At 42.5% G+C, this 16,716-nt stretch overlaps 1 long non-coding RNA gene across 1 annotated transcript; it reads left to right on the top strand.

Moving 5' to 3' along the window:
• On the top strand, nucleotides 1–16,711 carry LOC127576228 (uncharacterized). The gene is made up of 3 exons (XR_007957189.1): nucleotides 1–134; nucleotides 4,557–4,631; nucleotides 16,384–16,711. It is a non-coding gene; the product is annotated as an uncharacterized LOC127576228 (long non-coding RNA).
• The last annotated feature ends 5 nt before the right edge of the window (nucleotides 16,712–16,716 follow it).

Consider the following 16,716-nt stretch of genomic DNA (forward strand, 5'->3'; position numbering starts at 1 on the left):
CAAGAACGAGATATTCCTCTATTTCCACCACGCTGGCTGCAGGAGCTGAAGCAACGACTTGGCCTTTGCCTTCCCAAGATATCTACCAGGGAAACCAGCCGTGAACTAGCACCAGCTGACAACTTAAACAGGAGGTGAGTTTGCGGTTGATTCTGTGTCCCCAGCACTGACGATGGTCCCCGGGTACCCCTTCCACTATTACTGTTAGTGGCATTGCAACCAAGGCCCTATCCTGAAAAAGAGTCTTCAACCTGAAACCTTAACTCCTTTTCTCTCTCACAGTTGCTGCCTGAGTTGCTAAATGTCTCCAGCATTTTCTGATTTTATTATTGATTTCCATTGCCCCACTCTGACTGCTGGTCCTGGCCCCTTATGTTGCTCTGTGAAGCTTGGGGAATGACAACGCCTTGCAACTTAGCTCCTGACATCCTAAATACAGCAACTTTAAGTACTTAAACTTTCAAGCTTCACACTTCCAGCATTTGTACTTCGCTCTCTCTCTCTCTCTCTCTCTCTCTTGTTTGGTATTTCAGATTTAATTCATCCCCTTTTTACATCTCCTCTGAAGATATCTTTACGGTCCTTTTTATGGCTGGCATCACTCAGCTCTACTGGGTCTCCACCTTTCTGCAGATCTTCCCTTTGGTTCCCTTTCGGAGACCCTTTGATTGTCTCCAAACTCTGAGCATGCACTAAGTGTGGCACAGTGGCACAGCCAGTAGAGCTGTGGTCTCACGGTGCCAGAGACCCAGGTTCAATCCTGACTTCCGGATGCTGTTCCTGTGGAGTCTGCACATTCTCCCTGTGACCGTGTGGGTTTCCTCTGGGTGCTCTGCTCCCTCCCATGTCCCAAAGTTACGTGGGTTGGTAGGTTCATTGGCCACTGCAAATAGAATGCAGGGAATAGGGAACTAATTTTTTAATTATTATTCCAAAATAAACTTTATTCATCATAAAAAACAAACTATATACAACAATAAAACAGTGCAAGCCTTTACATTCATGTACGGATCAATCATTATTGTTGCCTTTTTATAAAAAACAACAGCACCGATGCCACTCGTGTGGCTCCCTGGGGTGATACCCCAATCCCATATTTGCAATATTTAAGGGGCTTCCTCGCCTGACCCGCCCCTCCCTCTCCTGTGGCAGAAGAACCTTAAATTGTAGTCCTTCCCTTTTTTTATAAGATTTCTTTATTAGTCACATGTACATCCAAACACACAGTGAAATACATCTTTTTGCATAGCGTTCTGGGAGCAGCCCGCAAGTGTCAACTAATGTAGGCTCAGTCTAAATGGGTGGTTAGTGGTTGGCATGAACCTGCAGGGCCAAAGGGCCTGTTCTACTCCCTCCCTTTCACTAATCCTACACTTATCCCATGTTTTATTCCCATCAGCTTCCCCCAGATTCTACCGCTCAAGTTCACGTTTATTGTCATGGGCATGTATACCCAGGGTATAAATGCCATGAAAATTAGCTTTCTGCAGCAGCACCACAGTAATTTACAAACGTGACCAACACTAATTAGCATATATTAACATAAATTATACAGAACTTACACGACAAAACAAACATAATGACATTAGTGCAAGTTGAGGGAGAGAAAAAATGAATATAGTCTGAGGTAGTGTTAGGGTTTTTCAGGTCAGTTCAAGAACCTGATGGCAGTGGGGTAGAAGTTGTTGCTGAACCTTGAGGTGTGGGTCTTCAACTAGAATCATACACATGAGTTGGTCTTCTGGCCCACTGAGTCTGTGTGGACCATCAAGCACCTATTTATTCTGATCCCAGCTCATCCCATGTATGTTCTCCCCATATTTTCCCATCAGCTCCCAACAGATTCTGCTGCTCACTTACATGTGAGGGGCAATTTATAACGGCCAACTGTGTGCCCTGGGATGTGGAAGGAAACCAGAGCAACTGGAGGAAACTCATGCAGTCACAGGGAGAATGTGCAAACTTCACTCAGTTGACATTTTGGATCAAGACCCTTCATCTGGACTGGGTCTCAAACTGATACGTTGACTGTCCATTTCCCCTCATGGATGCTGCCTGACCCGCTGAGTTCCTCCAACAGCTTGTTTTCTGCTGCCTCTTAAACATAGTGATCGGAATTGGTTTATTATTGTCATTTGTACCGAGCTACAGTGAAAAACTTGTCTTGCGTACCGTTCGTACAGATCAATTCATTACACAGTGCAGATGCATTGAGTTAGTACAGAGTGCAATGAGGTAGTACAGGGTAAAAACGATAACAGAATAAAGAGTAAAGTGTCACAGCTACAGGAAAGTGCATTGGAGGTAGGCAATAAGGTGCAAGATCACAACAAGGTAGATTGTGAGGTCAAGAGTCCATCTCATTGTATAAGGGAACCGTTCAATAGTCTTATCACAGTGGAATAGAAGGTGTCCTTGAGCCTGGTGTTATGTGCCCTCAGGCTCCTGTATCTTCTGGCTGACGGGAGGGGGGAGAAGACAGAATGATTGGGGTGGGAGGGGTTCTTGATTATGTTGGCTGCTTTCCCGTGGCAGTGAGAAGTGCAGACCGAGTCAATGGAAGAGAAGCTGGTTTTCATGACGGAGTGAGCTGTGTCCACAACTCTCTGCAATTTTCTTGCAGCCTTGGGCAGAGCAGTTGCCATACCCAGCTGTGATGCCTCTGGATAGGATGCTTTCTGTGGTGCATCTCTAAAAATTGGTGAAAGTCATCGGGGACATGCTAAATTTCCTTGGCTGCCTGAGGAAGTAGAGGTGCTAGTGAGCCTTCTAGGCCATAATGTCCACGTGGCTGGGCCAGGACAAATTATTGGTGATATTTACACCTAGGAAGCTCTCAACCATCTCCATCTCAGCACCATTGATACAGACAGGGGCATGTACTCTGTCCTGCTTCCTGAAGTCAATGAAAAGCTCTTTTGTTTTGCTGACATGGAGGGAAAGGTTGTTGTCTTGACATCATGCTCTCTATCTCCTTCCTGTACTCTGTCTCACTGTTACTTGAGATCCAGCCCACTATGGTGGTGTCATCTGCGAACTTGTGGATATTCAAGAGAGCTTTGGTCTACAGGGGAGTCAAGGGGTATGGAAAAATATGGAGGAAAATAGAGCTAAAGTTCGTGATCTTATTGAAAGACAGAGCAGGCTTGAGAAGGCCGAATGGTTTTCTACAACTCCTATTTCTCATGTTCTTTTCATTAAGCCCCTGTGGTAGTGAGCTCCATGCTTTTCACCACATTGTAAATATGATGGCCTCATTTCCCTGAGCCCTTTCCATTATGAATAACCTATGATTAGGAAATGTACCCACAAAATTTATTTTGCTCTTTTGAACTCATCACTCACCTTGCTGCATCGTTGTTTCTGTGTTTTTAACGTGGCAGAGTTCCCAGTTTCAGTTATACTGCCAGATGGAGGAATAGGTCCTTCCAGTTGTCGATTCTGTGTCTACAAGTGACTGGCAATTAAACAGCAGAAATATGGCATTAGTTTGACGAGCAAGGGTAAAGTGCATGTGAAGTAAATGACAATTGATAGCTGAAAAATAAGCCAATAAGCCCTGATGGTTTAATAAAAAGCTAAGAAAATATTCGGGACTGAAATCAAATATCCTTCATTTAACAAAACTTATTGTTCAATGTAGGTAATCGTTACTTTATGAATAACCAGACTCAATAATGCAAGAAAAATATATCTTAGGACTTAAATGAATGCAGTAAGAAAGATGGCTTATTTAGTGAGCAAGGTTGACAACAGTTCTCTAAATTTCAGTAATCTGAAGAAAAATTGATTTATTGATTCTGACTGAATTCATGTGTATTTTGGAACAGAGATTCTTGCAAATTTGTAAATCAGCCGGGATGCCTGACTGAGGCCAGACACAGGTTGGAGGAACAACACCTCATATTCCGCCTTGGGAATCTCCAACTTGACGGCCTCAACATCGATTTCTCTAACTTCTGGTAACCCCTCCCCTCTTCTCCCCCCCCTTTATCGCCCTCCTTCCCCCTCCTCTTTGTACTCATTCATTCCTGTGGCCCCCTCCCCCTTTCCCTTTCCCCTTCTCCCGGCCTCATGACCTGCCCATCTATTCCCCACCTCCTTCCCTTTATTCCATGGTCCACTGCCCTCTCCTACTGGATTCCTCCTTCTTTAGCCCTGTGCCTCTTCTACCTATCACCTCTCAGCTTATTACATCTTCCCCCTCCCCCCCCCCCCACCTTCCCCCTCTCACCTGGACTCACCTATCACCTGCCAGCCTGTGCTCCTCCACCTCCCCCGACCTTCTTATTCTGGCTTCTGCCCTCTTCCCTTCCAGTCCTGATGAAGGGTCTCGGCCCCAACCATTGACTATTTATTTCCCTCCATAGATGCTGCCTGACCTGCTGAGTTCCTCCAGCACTTTTTCTGTGTCTTGTAATAAATCACCCTGCTTTTTTTCAAATTAGTAGATCTGCTGTCTCACAGCTCCAGAGACCCAGGTTCAGTCCTGACCTTGGGTGCCGTCTGTGTGCAGTTTATGTGTTCTCCCTGTAACTGTGTGAGTTTTCTTTCAGGTACTCTGGTTTCCTCCCACATTCCAAAGGCAGGGACATTGGGACGTTTATCAGCCATTGGAAATTATTGTGTAGGTGAGTGGTAGGAGCTGGGTGGGGATGGGAGTTGATGGGTCTGTCGGTAAGTAAAATAATATTTGGGAGTAATGTAGGGTTAGTTTATATTGATGCAAGATGGCTGATGCAGACTCAGTGGTCTGAGGGACTCTTCCCATGCTGTATGTGTGTCATAAATGGCTTTACAGTGGCAAAGAAAGAAAATCCCATTCTTGCTGTGTGGAATTGCCAATTGTTTGCAGGCAGTTTGAGATTTTATTTCTCCATTCAGTATAATTAGATGATTAAGTCAAGTCATTATCAGCTGGAATTCTAGAATTTCTTTAACTCTAAGGGAATTAAAATCCATTATTCCACTGATTTTCCATAAAAATCAGAAACCTCTGATTGTAATGTTCCCTTTAACAGTGAAACATTGCTTAATACTTAATCAATTAAGTAATTGCTAATTAATTAATCGCCAAAAAGTTAATTAATTAACAATAAATTAATTGTTGTTGTTGTGGTTTGCTGTGATTCACTTGCACTTCTTCTAAACTTATTATTAGAAGTGCAAGTGAATCGCTGGAAATCATGCCAACAATTAAGGTAAAATGAGAAAATCGGTATATTTGACCTTTAAAGTAAATCCAGAAAAACGAAATTGTCTGGTAATCAACAAATGGGATTTCAGCTCAATCCTTCATCGAACTGAAAACTGAAAGGTGAGAATGCTCAGAGGCCTGGACTGATTCAACATCCATCACATGCAGCAGGAAGTTGTCACAATAAATAGTTCAGCTAAAAGTTTACTTCAAGTCAAATGTTTCACACTCAGATACTGAAACCGAGACCACAAACTTTCCCCATCTTTTATACATGACCTACAACTCTCTCCCATTGTCAGAGCATCTGCCTCATTCTCATACAAAATAACCTTCACTGAATCTCCCACAATGCAAACACAACTGACGTTGGGTTTAGACCAGCAATATAACACTTGGCATGAGCTGAGCTAATTTATTTGGAGACATAATTGGTATTACATAATGGTAGTTGTCCATTGAAGAATGCAGAACAAAGAACTCTCCAAAAATGCCACTGTGTGAATTAAGGTATTACTGGCGATGGATTGATACCTTAAGTTCACTATAAAAGTGGTTTTGGGGGTTTCTTCATTTTAGGACTTAGAGTCATAGAGCAATACAGCACAGATACAGGCCCTTCGGCCCAATGGGTCCATGCCATCCACAGTACCCACCCATCTAGTCCCAATTTTTTTATTTTTTATCTTTTTTTTATTTATTTACAGCATGGTAACAGGCCCTTCTGGCCCAACGAGTCCGCGCCGCCCATTTTAAACCCCCAAATTAACCTACCCGTACGTCTTTAGAATGTGGGAGGAAACCGGAGCACCTGGAGGAAACCCACGCAGACACAGGGAGAACGTACAAACTCCTTACAGACAGCGACGGGAATCGAACCCCAATCGCTGGCGCTGTAATAGCGTTGCGCTAACTGCTACGCTACCGTGCCTGGGTTTGGCCCATATCCCTCTCAGCCCCGTCCCTGCATGTACCTATCCAAGTACTTCTTAAATGGTACTATTGTATCTGCCTCAACCATTCCCTCTGGCAGCTCGTTCCACATACTCACCACCTTCTGTGTGAAAAAGTTGCCGCTCAGATCCCTTTTAAATCTTTCCCCTCTCTAAATCTATACCCCCTGGTTTTGGACTCCCCTACCCTAGGGAAAAGACTGTTACCATTCACCTTGTCTATGCCTCTCATAATTTTAAACATTTCTATAAGGTCACCTCTCATTCTCCTATGTTCCAAGGAATAAAGACCTAACCTGGCCAACCTCTCTCTATAACTCAGGCCCTCTAGTCCTGGCAACATCCTCATAAATACCTTCTGCACTCTTTCCAGTTTAATCACATCTTTCCAATAACAGGGTGACCAAAACTGTACACAGTACTCCAAGTGCAGCTTCACCAATGATTTATACAACTGCAACATAACATCCCAACTCCTATAATCAGTGCCCTGACTGATGAAGGCCAGCGTGTTAAACCCTTTTTTCACCACCCTGTCTACCTGTGACACAGCTTTCAATGAACTTTCAATGTAATCCTTCAATGTAATCCCAGGTCCCTCTGTTCCATTACACTCCTTCATGCCCTACCATTTGTGGTATAAGTCCTAAACTGGTTTGACTTATCACCTCACACTTACCTGTATTGAAATCCATTTGCCACTCCTCAGCCCACTTCCCGAACTGGTCAAGATCCCCCCGTAATCTATGATAACCTTCTTCACTATCAACAACACCTCCTAATTTTGTGTCATCCGCAAACTTGTTGATCAAGCCTTGTGCATTTGCATCCAAATCGTTTATATAAATAACAAATAACAAGGGTCCCAACACTGCCTCCCACGGCACACCACCAGTCAGTGGCCTCCATTCTGAGAAACAACCTTCAACCACCACCCTCTGCTTCCTACCTCCGAGCCAATTTTGAATCCACCTAACTAGTTCTCCCTGGATTCCTTGGGAGTTAACCTTCTTGACCAGCCAACCATGTGGGACCTTGTTGAAGGCCTTCCTAAAGTCCAAATAAACAACATCCACTGTCCTACCTTCATCTACCTTTTTGCTTACCTCTTCAAAAAACTTTAAAACATTTGTCAAATACAAATTTCCAAGCACAAAGCCATGCTGACTCCTCCTAATCAAACTCTGTCTATCCAAATGCTGGTAGATCTTATCCCTCAGAATTCCTCCAGTAACTTACCCACTACTGATGTCAGGCTGACTGACCTGTAGTTCCCTGGCTTGTCCTTGCTACCCTTCTTCAACAATGGAACAACATTAGCCACCTTCCAGTCTTCTGGAACTTCGTCAGTGGCTAACGGTGAAGCAAATATCTCCGGAAGGTCCTCTGTAATTTCTCCTCTAGTCTCCCACAAAGTCTGAGGATGCAGTTGGTCAGGCCCTAGGGATTTATCCACCTTAATGCGCCGTAAGGTTGCCTCCTCCCTGGTAATATGAATTTCCTCCGAGACATCTCCACTAGTTTCCCTTATCTCTTGAGCAACCATGATTTTCTCGTCAGTAAACACTGAGGAGAAATATTCTTTAAAATTCCCACCCACCTCCTGTGGCTCGAGACATAGGCAGCCCTGCTGATCTCTAAGGGGACCTACTCTTTCCCTAGCCACCCTTTTTACTCTTTATATAGCTAAAGAACCCTTTGGGATTTTCCTTAACCTTACCTGCCAGATTCATCTCACACACTCTCTTTGCCCTCCTGATTTCCCTCTTAAGAGCATTCTTAATCTCTTTATAGTCATCAGGGGATTCACTCATCCCTGACCACCTAAACCCAATGTATTATCCCAACTTCTTTAAACTTTCTCAAGTTTGAATTCTCTATAGAAGTTGTTTATTGGGTGATCCTCATTGTTAAGAGGAAGTACTTCTTTAAACTTACGCCACAGTTGAGGAAATTGAATACAAGTTATAATGAGAGCCAAATAAAATTAGACTGGAAGAGTTGTAAGTGAATTACTGAAAACCACATCAACAATTAAGGTGAAATGAGAAAAAACAAATCTTTTATTTTTAATGTAAAACCAGAAAAAAATGGATATACAAATAGGACTTCAGCTTAATCATTCATTGAACTGAAATCTGAAGGATGAGAATGCCTTTAATTGACATTCAACATAAAATTAAAACAAACATTTCTGGCTTCACAGCTCTGATGGTTTGCAAAAGCAGGAAACTGCAGGATAATATAAAAGATTGTCAAAATTGGCAGGTCCATGAAGTCATTAGGGCATTGAAACATACAGAAGAGACTCACGCGAGGAGACAAATAAAATCATGATGTCCTGTTCCATTGTTGAGTTCTGAAGTTCCTTAACTAACAACCTAAACAAGACTTTACTCTTTCCAATTACCAACTGACCCAGTGTATTCATCCAGAATTTTCAAACGTCACCAAAGGTTTTGTGCACTGCTGGTTATTCTCCTTTTACATCTGAAGTTTAAAGCTGCATTAGTACATTTAGTCTCTGGTTAATCAGCAGGAGCCTTGAGTTGGAATAGAAAGTGTTCTTTATCAAGCGTAAAGTGAAACATTGCAGATACTGGGAATTTAACGAAAAAGCAGCAGATGTTACAAACATGGAAAAAGTCAATCAGCATGCGGACGTGAGAGCCCATGAACTTTATCAACTTCGATGCAAATAAATTTTAAACTTGTTAGAGTTATTGAAATAATACTTGTACACAAGTACACAGTCTAATGACATAACCTTTCTGTCCAGGACACTCCAACTGAATTAAATGTCTTGAGCGGTTATTCCGAGAGAAAAGAATTTCTTCTCACCTGGTTAATTGTTCCTGTCCAATCGGATCCTCTTTTTATTGAATGCAGGCGAAGTGAATACACACAGCTCTTCAGTGTTTTCACTCTTCTCCAGAAAACAGCGGCCTCTAACTGAGGAACTACTTCAGTTTGCAAGTCTGTTGCAACTTTATATATTTGGTTACAGGATACTCTATCCACACCCAGAAGTGCAAATCCTCCATCTGAATGTTTTGTATCCTCCTGGTTACTTTCCAAAGGATATTTATTAAGGTATAGGCCATTGAGATGAAATTTTAGAGAGTATAATTATGACCAGGTTTAGAATAAAGCTTTTGTTGCACTTGGCTTCCAAAGGTTCCCAGTGCTCACCAAGTGTTTCTATTAACGTTTACAATTTAGATATCATTCTTTCCAAGTTCAACTAAATATTGCTCGAGGCAGTCCTTGTGACTGAACTATGTCCACCTCTGGCCTGCCTGTGATGCAACTGAGTTGCTGGATTTAATGAGATGGTAGTGCAGTGACAAAGATAGGCTAAGAACTGTGTTGTAGGGTAAGAGAACCAGTAAAAAGGTTTAGAGTGAAGACCAAAAGAAAGAGGTGTACATGTTTTGTAATCTATTTGTCATAGAGTCATAGTCGTGCAGCACAGAAATGGGCCCACCATTTGTCCATCTGCACTAATACCATTTGCTTGCATTAGGTCTGTATCCTTCATGCCTTGCCTATTTAAGTATCGGTCTAAATTGGTCTTAAGCATAGTAATTGTATCTGATTCCACAACCTCCTCAAGCAGCAAGTTCCAGTATCAACCACTCTGGGTGTAAAATAACTTACACCTCAGATCCCCTTGAAAACTCCTTCCTCTCACCTTAAACCTATGCCCTTATGCTTTTGATACCCCTACCTTATCTGTGTCCCCTATATTTTTATATACCTCTATGTAGTCAACCCTTGGCCTCCTTCACTCTAGGGAAAACAGTCCCAGCCTATCCAATCTCTCCCCAGAGCTAAAGCTCTCCAATCCAGGCAACATCCTGGTGAATCTCCTCTGCGCTCTCTCTTTTCTCTGCACTCTCTCCAGTGCAATCACATCCTTCATATAGAATGGCGACCAGAACTGCACACAATACTCCAAATGTCGTCCAACTAGTGTTTTGCAAAGTTGCAACATAATGTCCCAACTTTTATATTTTACGCCCTGACGTATGAAGGCAAGCATGCCATATGCCTTCTTCACCACCCTATCCACCTATGTTGTCACTTTCTGGGAATAATGGACCTGAACCCCAAGGTCCCCCTGTTCATCAACAGTTGTACAAAATGTTGGTGACACTGCATTTGGAATATTTTGTTCAATTTTGGTCACCCTGCTATAGGAAAGATGCCACTGAGCTGGAAAGAGTGCAGGAAAGATTTATGAAGATGATGCTAGGACTCGAGGGACTGAGTTGTAGAGAGAGGTTGAGCAGACTAGGACTTTATTCATAGGAGCGTAGGAGAGTGAGGGTTGATCTTATAGAGGTGTATAACATCGAGAAGGGCATAGGTAGGGTGAATGTACATTTTACCAGGGTTGGGGAATCAAGAACTAGAGGGTGTAGGTTTAGGGTGAGAAAGGAAAGATTTAACAGGAACATGAGGAGCAACTTTTTCATCTAGAGGGTGGTCCAAATATGGAATGAGCTGCAAGAGGAAGTGGTTCAGGCAGGTACATTAACAGCATTTAAAGGACACTTGGACAGGTACATGGATAGGAAAGGTTTAGAGGGATATGGGCCAAACCCGGGCAAGTGGGACTAGCTCAGATGGGCATCTTGGTCGCCATGGACTAGTTGGGTTGAAGGGCCTGTTTCCGTGCTGGATGCCTCTATGACTGTATTCCTCAGTACCCTACTTTTTATATATAACAGAAAACAAGAAAGATCAAGAAATTAGTCCACTTGGATTGAATAGAGGAACAAAAAGGGTGGAAATCACATAGCTGTATCTGAGCTATAAGTTCCCAAAGATTCCCAAGATGGTGGAGCAAATATATAGGCAATTTCCTGAGAAGTGCATGAATAATAAGACAAAAATAGTAGGGATCTTCGACAATCCTAATCTAGATTGGAAACAGCTACTTCCATTCTGTTCACCTAATTAGGCCATTGGTATCTTCCTCCAGTCCATAATTTAATTCCATCCCATCAATGACACTGGGATCATTGATAAACTTCTTAATGATGGCCCTACATTTAAGTCAAAGTTAACTTTTATCACAAAAGAGCAAGGGATCAATTCCTGAGGAACCCCACTGCATACAATTACTAAAATTCTTGTCAACTGTTACCTTTTTATTTCTCCCACTGACTAATCTTTAATTCAATTTACCAATTTCACTGGCATCTCATGAATTTCTAGTTGCCTGATCAATTTGTCAACTGTTTACTAAAATGCATGTGGACTGCATCAAATGCACTACCATCATTGATTCTCCTTGCTACCTCCTCAAACATGTCATTTGTTAGTCGGACACAATCTCATGCTGAGCATCATTGATTAATGTTTGCCTCCCTGTGTACTTCATCCCACAGAATCTTTTCCAATGATTTTCACAGAACCAACGTGCAGGCTGATAGTTATTGAGACCTTCCCTTTCTCCTTCTTTACCAAAGAATATTTTCTCTTCCTTTGCCATAGAGTGAATGAAGTGAAGATTCATTGGAGTGTTCCCAGGAAGGCAGGTTTGCTATAAGAGGAAAGATTGAATAGTCTGGGATTGTATTCACTGGAGTTTAGAAGTATGAAAGATTTAATTGAAATGTGTCAGATTAGTTAGAGATATTCAGGACGAGATAGTGGGGGGGCGGGGGTGGTGCTGGGGTCCCACTGAAAGAAAATGAAGAACAGCCTAAATTGAGATCCTAATGAATGTTGAGAAATATGCAGGGTATGGCAAAAAAAATTACAGACTACATGCAGGGAGGAGTCTCAGACCAGTGGGTACAGTTTCAGAAGAAGGAGAAGAAGGTTAGCGCGACGTTATTACAGTGCCAGCAAACGAGGTTTGATTCCCGTCGCTGTCTGTAAGGAGCTTGTGTGTTCTCCGGTGTCTGCGTGGGTTTGCTCCGGGTGCTCCGGTTACCTCCCACATTCTAAAGACGTACGGGTAGGTTAATATGGGGGTTTAAGATGGGCAGCATGGACTCGTTGGGCCGAAAGGGCCTGTTACCATGCTGAAAATAAAATCTAAAAAAAAAATCTAAAAAAAGGAGTAAGCCCTTTAGGACAGAAATATTGAGAAATTTCTTCACATAGGATAGTGGAAAACCTCTGGAATTTGGTTTGAAATCTTCACTCTTATGGCATTGACATTTTGGGAGTGCGTATTCACTGTACAAAAATATTTTCAGTGTCTCAGCACTTTCCACAAACAAATTTTCTCTCAAATAAATAACATGCCACTCTCCACAAAGAATAAAATGTACTGAAATACAATGCACCCAGCATTTCACTTTATGAAATTTCACTTCCTAAAAAGTTTTAAAGGAACACATGGAGGAATTACTATGTCAACCTTCAAATCACCAACCTTCTGTAAAGTCAGGCAAAATATTCATCTATAACTATACATAGAAACTCATAGAGCCATACAGCATGGAAACAGGCCCTTTGGCCCAACTGGTCAATGCTGATCTAGGTTCCCATCTAAGCTAGTCCCACTGATGAAGTAAGTGTGCAGTTCTGGTCACCACTCTAGAGGAAGGATATGATTGCATTGGAGAGGGTGCTGAGAAGATTCACCAGGATGTTGCTTGGGATGGAATGTTTCAGCATGAGAAGAGGCTGGAGAAGACTGGGTTTGTTTTCTTTAGAGTGGAGAAGGCTGAGGCAATAAATAAGATGCTAACAGCGGCATGATAGTGTAGATGTTGAGGGTAAGTCTTGATTGAGGGGACGTAGTTTCAAGATGAGGGACCTGTCATTTAAAACTGAGAAATGTGGTAATTTCTCCTTGCAGGGGATGGTAAATCTCTGGAATTCTCCACCCCAAAGAGTTGTGGAGGCTGGATCATTAGAGGTATTTAAAGTGGAGGCAGACACATTTTTGAAGGATCAGGGAATTGAGGGTTATGGGGTTCTGGCAAAGAGGAGGAGTTGAGGCCTGAGGTAGATCAGTATTGATCATATTGTAAAGGTGGGGCAAGCTTGAGGGGCCGGGTGAACTACGACTGCTCCTATTTTCTTGTGTTCTTGTGAATGAGCAGAATGTGGTATATAAAATTATGAGGGGATTTTTTATGATTAGAGGGTATACGTTTAAGGTAACGGGTAGGAAACTGAGAGGGGATCTGAGGAAGAACTTTGTTCACCTAGAGGGTGGTGGAAATCTGGAACACGCAGTGAGAAGGCAGGTACTCTCACAGCATTTAAGTATTTAGGTGAACATTCAAAATGTCATGGCATCAAGGGCTACAGGCTAAAAGTGGGATAATAGGCACGAACATTGTGGGCTGAAAGGCTTGTTCTGCACTGTCTGACCTATTGACAATGAGTTTAAGACAATGAGATAAGGCAGCCCTGAGAGATAGGAGCCAACTATACTAGAAACACGAGTCTTCCTTTGACGTTGTTTTTATGTTCTTCAGGCTGCATTTTTAAATTCATTGTGCGGTGCCCTAATCCAGTAAATCCTGGGACAATATATTATTGGTGAAGAGGCCTAAATTTAACATGTGCAGCACAGTGAAGAATCAAGCTGTCATCAATGAATGGCTTTGAGTAGATAATATACAGGCGTTCATCAAAGATCAGAGTCACAAAGCCAAAGGACGCCTGGCATTTGCGGTATAATTTTTGCAGCCAGCTGAATAGTTTGTGTTGTATCATCTGCTCCTGTCTCTAAGAACCTGCTCCATCATTCTATGCACTGTGAGCTCATCCAACACTCCTGTCCTTGCCCTATCTCCAACTAAATTCTGTTCATCTATCAGCTGTATTTGCTGATTGATGCTGGCTTGTAAGCAATGTACTTGCTGGAGTTTAGAAGGATAAGGGGGGGGGGGGGGATCTCATTGAAACCTACTGAATATTGAAAGACCTAGATAGAGCGGATGTGGAAAGGACGTTTCCAGTAGTGGGAGAGTCTAGGACCGGAGGGCACAGCCTCAGAATAGAAGGACGTCCCTTTAGAACAGAGATGAGGAGGAATTTCTTTAGCCAGAGGGTGGTGAGTCTGTGGAATTCATAGCTACAGAGGCTGTGGAGGCCAAGTCATGGGGTATATTTAAAGTGGAGGTTGATAGGTTCTTGGTTAGTAAGGGCGTAAAAGGTTACAGGGAGAAGGCAGGAGAATGGGGTTGAGAGGGAAAAATAAATCAGCCATGATCGAATGGTGGAGCAGACTCGATGGGCCAAATGGCCTAATTCTGCTCCTATATCTTATGGTCAATGTTGCAATTTTAAAATTCTAAATTTGGTCTTCCAGTCGTCAACCCTTTCCCTCCTTATTGGCAAACTATGCTCCAAAACTTGATGAGGTGTCCAAGTCCCTCCAGTTCTAGCCTCTGAATTCTCCGTAATTTATTCACTCCACCATTGGTGGTCATGTCTTCAACTGCCAAGGGTTTATGCTCCAACTATCCTCAAAGCCCTTCACCTTTTTAATTGCCTGTCTGTCTCCAGAAGAGCTATCACTCTGACCAAGGCAACTGTCCTAACTTGTGGTTTGGTGTTATAACGTGTTAGATAATACTCTTGTGAAGATCCTTAGGGCACTTTACTGCATTAAGGATGGTGTAAACATACAGGTCAATTTGACCTCCCATTTATTCAACCCCACAAAGTGCTGCAAACATAACCAATGCTTATAGGTACTTGAACTGATAGGGCTACAACGAAAAGGTCGCCCTCCCAGAATAAGTAACTAGTGACATAAAAATTCTAAAGACTTCTGTAAATCAATCTTAGAAACCAAATTCATACCAACATAATAGGCCTCAATTTTCTGCCCACATTGAGGTGCCTATGTCTGTTTCCCAGTGTCCAACTGCAAAGGGGTTGGTGTTGCCGATCATGTAGACCCCTGACAACTTGCTCTCATTTCTCAATCACACTTCATTTACTTGTGCACAAGGAGAACAGTCCGGCCCCTGTCATCAAACTATTCTAAAGTTTCAACAAAGAGTTGTCTTTTTTAAACAGATATTGACCTATTAAAATCTTTGGGTGCCTTAGAATCCCTCATTTGCATACATAAAATACCAATCACATTCCATTAATATAGGTGTTAATGGTCAATAATTTGAGTTAAAGTAATTGTCCAATAGTTAGCGTGTGCCTTGCAATCCTTCATTTGCATCCTTATTTTGTTTTGGTATGCCTGATGACCTTAGCTCCCATGCTGTACAGAGGAGTCATGCTTTCAAGGACTTTGCTCAGCATGGGTGACTGCAGACTGTCTGCAAACCATCTCTACCCGCACACTACATTAACGCTTACCTTGCCACAGTGTTCATAGAGTGAAGTTCAGAGGGATCAAGGCATCCTAGTGCATGAATCACAAAAAGTTAGCAGGTAGGTCCAACAAGTAGTTCAGGAGGCAAGCAGGATTTTGGCCTTTATTGCGAAGGGGTTGAGTTTAATAATAGGAAGGTCCTGTTATAGTTGTACAGGGTGTTGGTGAGGCCACACCTGGAATACCATGGACAGTTTTAATCCCCTTACCTAAAAACAAGGATATAGTAGCATTGGAGGCAGCCCAAAGGGGATTTACCAGACTCATTTCTAGGATGAAAGGGGTGACACTGTACTACAGCCGCAAAACAACACATTTCGTGACATATGTCAGTGATAAGAAGCCTGATTTTGATTTGCATTGTTTGGATTTTAGAAGAATGATGGGTGACCTTATGCAAACATATAAGATCATAAAGGGGCTTGACAGGGTATATGTCAATATATTTTCACTAGTGGGAAAGTCATGATCAAGGGGACAAAGTTACAAGAAAATGGAGCAGTCATTCAAAGTTGAAGTGCACAGAAATTTCTTCTCTCAGAGGGTAGTGAGTCTCTGGAATTCTCTGCCCCACAGAAATTAGAAATACTTAAAGTGGAGATATACAGGTATTTGAAAGATCTGGGAATTGAAGGCTATGGAGAACTGGTACAGAAGAGGAGTTGAGGCCAGTATAGATTAGCCACGATAATATTGACTGGCAGGCAGGCTTGAGGGCTTGTTAGACCAATCCTGTTCCTGTTGTTTTGGGTATATGTGGTTAGATGACGGCCCAATTCCCAGGGGTGAAGGACTGGAAAGCAGAACTTGTGTGGCAGCAGAGATTCAGAAATGCCATTAATTTCAAAACATTTAACTGAACTCAATTCAAAATGGTGAATCACCCAATCCTTCTCTTTCCTCCCTTGCAGCTGTTCTTCATTCAAGTTAGTGGACCCGCTGTTCTCATACCAGGTGTGACCTGAACTGTGCTCAGCAGACAGATTTCCCAGCATTGGCGATTGGAGTCCTCTGCAAATTTGCTCACTGATGCTGGACTCCATGAACCGGCCATTGTTGGAGGAGAGTTGGAAAAGTTGCTGGTGAAGAATGGCTAAGAAGTTCAGGGATTTTCCCTGGGGAGAAAAGATCGCAAACTTGGCAGCACTTGAAGAGTTAAATGCTGGCAGTTCCATGCTATGTCAAATAAATCCATCTCTGAATTCTTTACACCCCAAATTGATAAAAGTGAAACATGAAAGAAA

The sequence above is a fragment of the Pristis pectinata genome, chromosome 11 (assembly GCF_009764475.1).
Source record: "Pristis pectinata isolate sPriPec2 chromosome 11, sPriPec2.1.pri, whole genome shotgun sequence".
NCBI classification, from domain to species: domain Eukaryota; kingdom Metazoa; phylum Chordata; class Chondrichthyes; order Rhinopristiformes; family Pristidae; genus Pristis; species Pristis pectinata.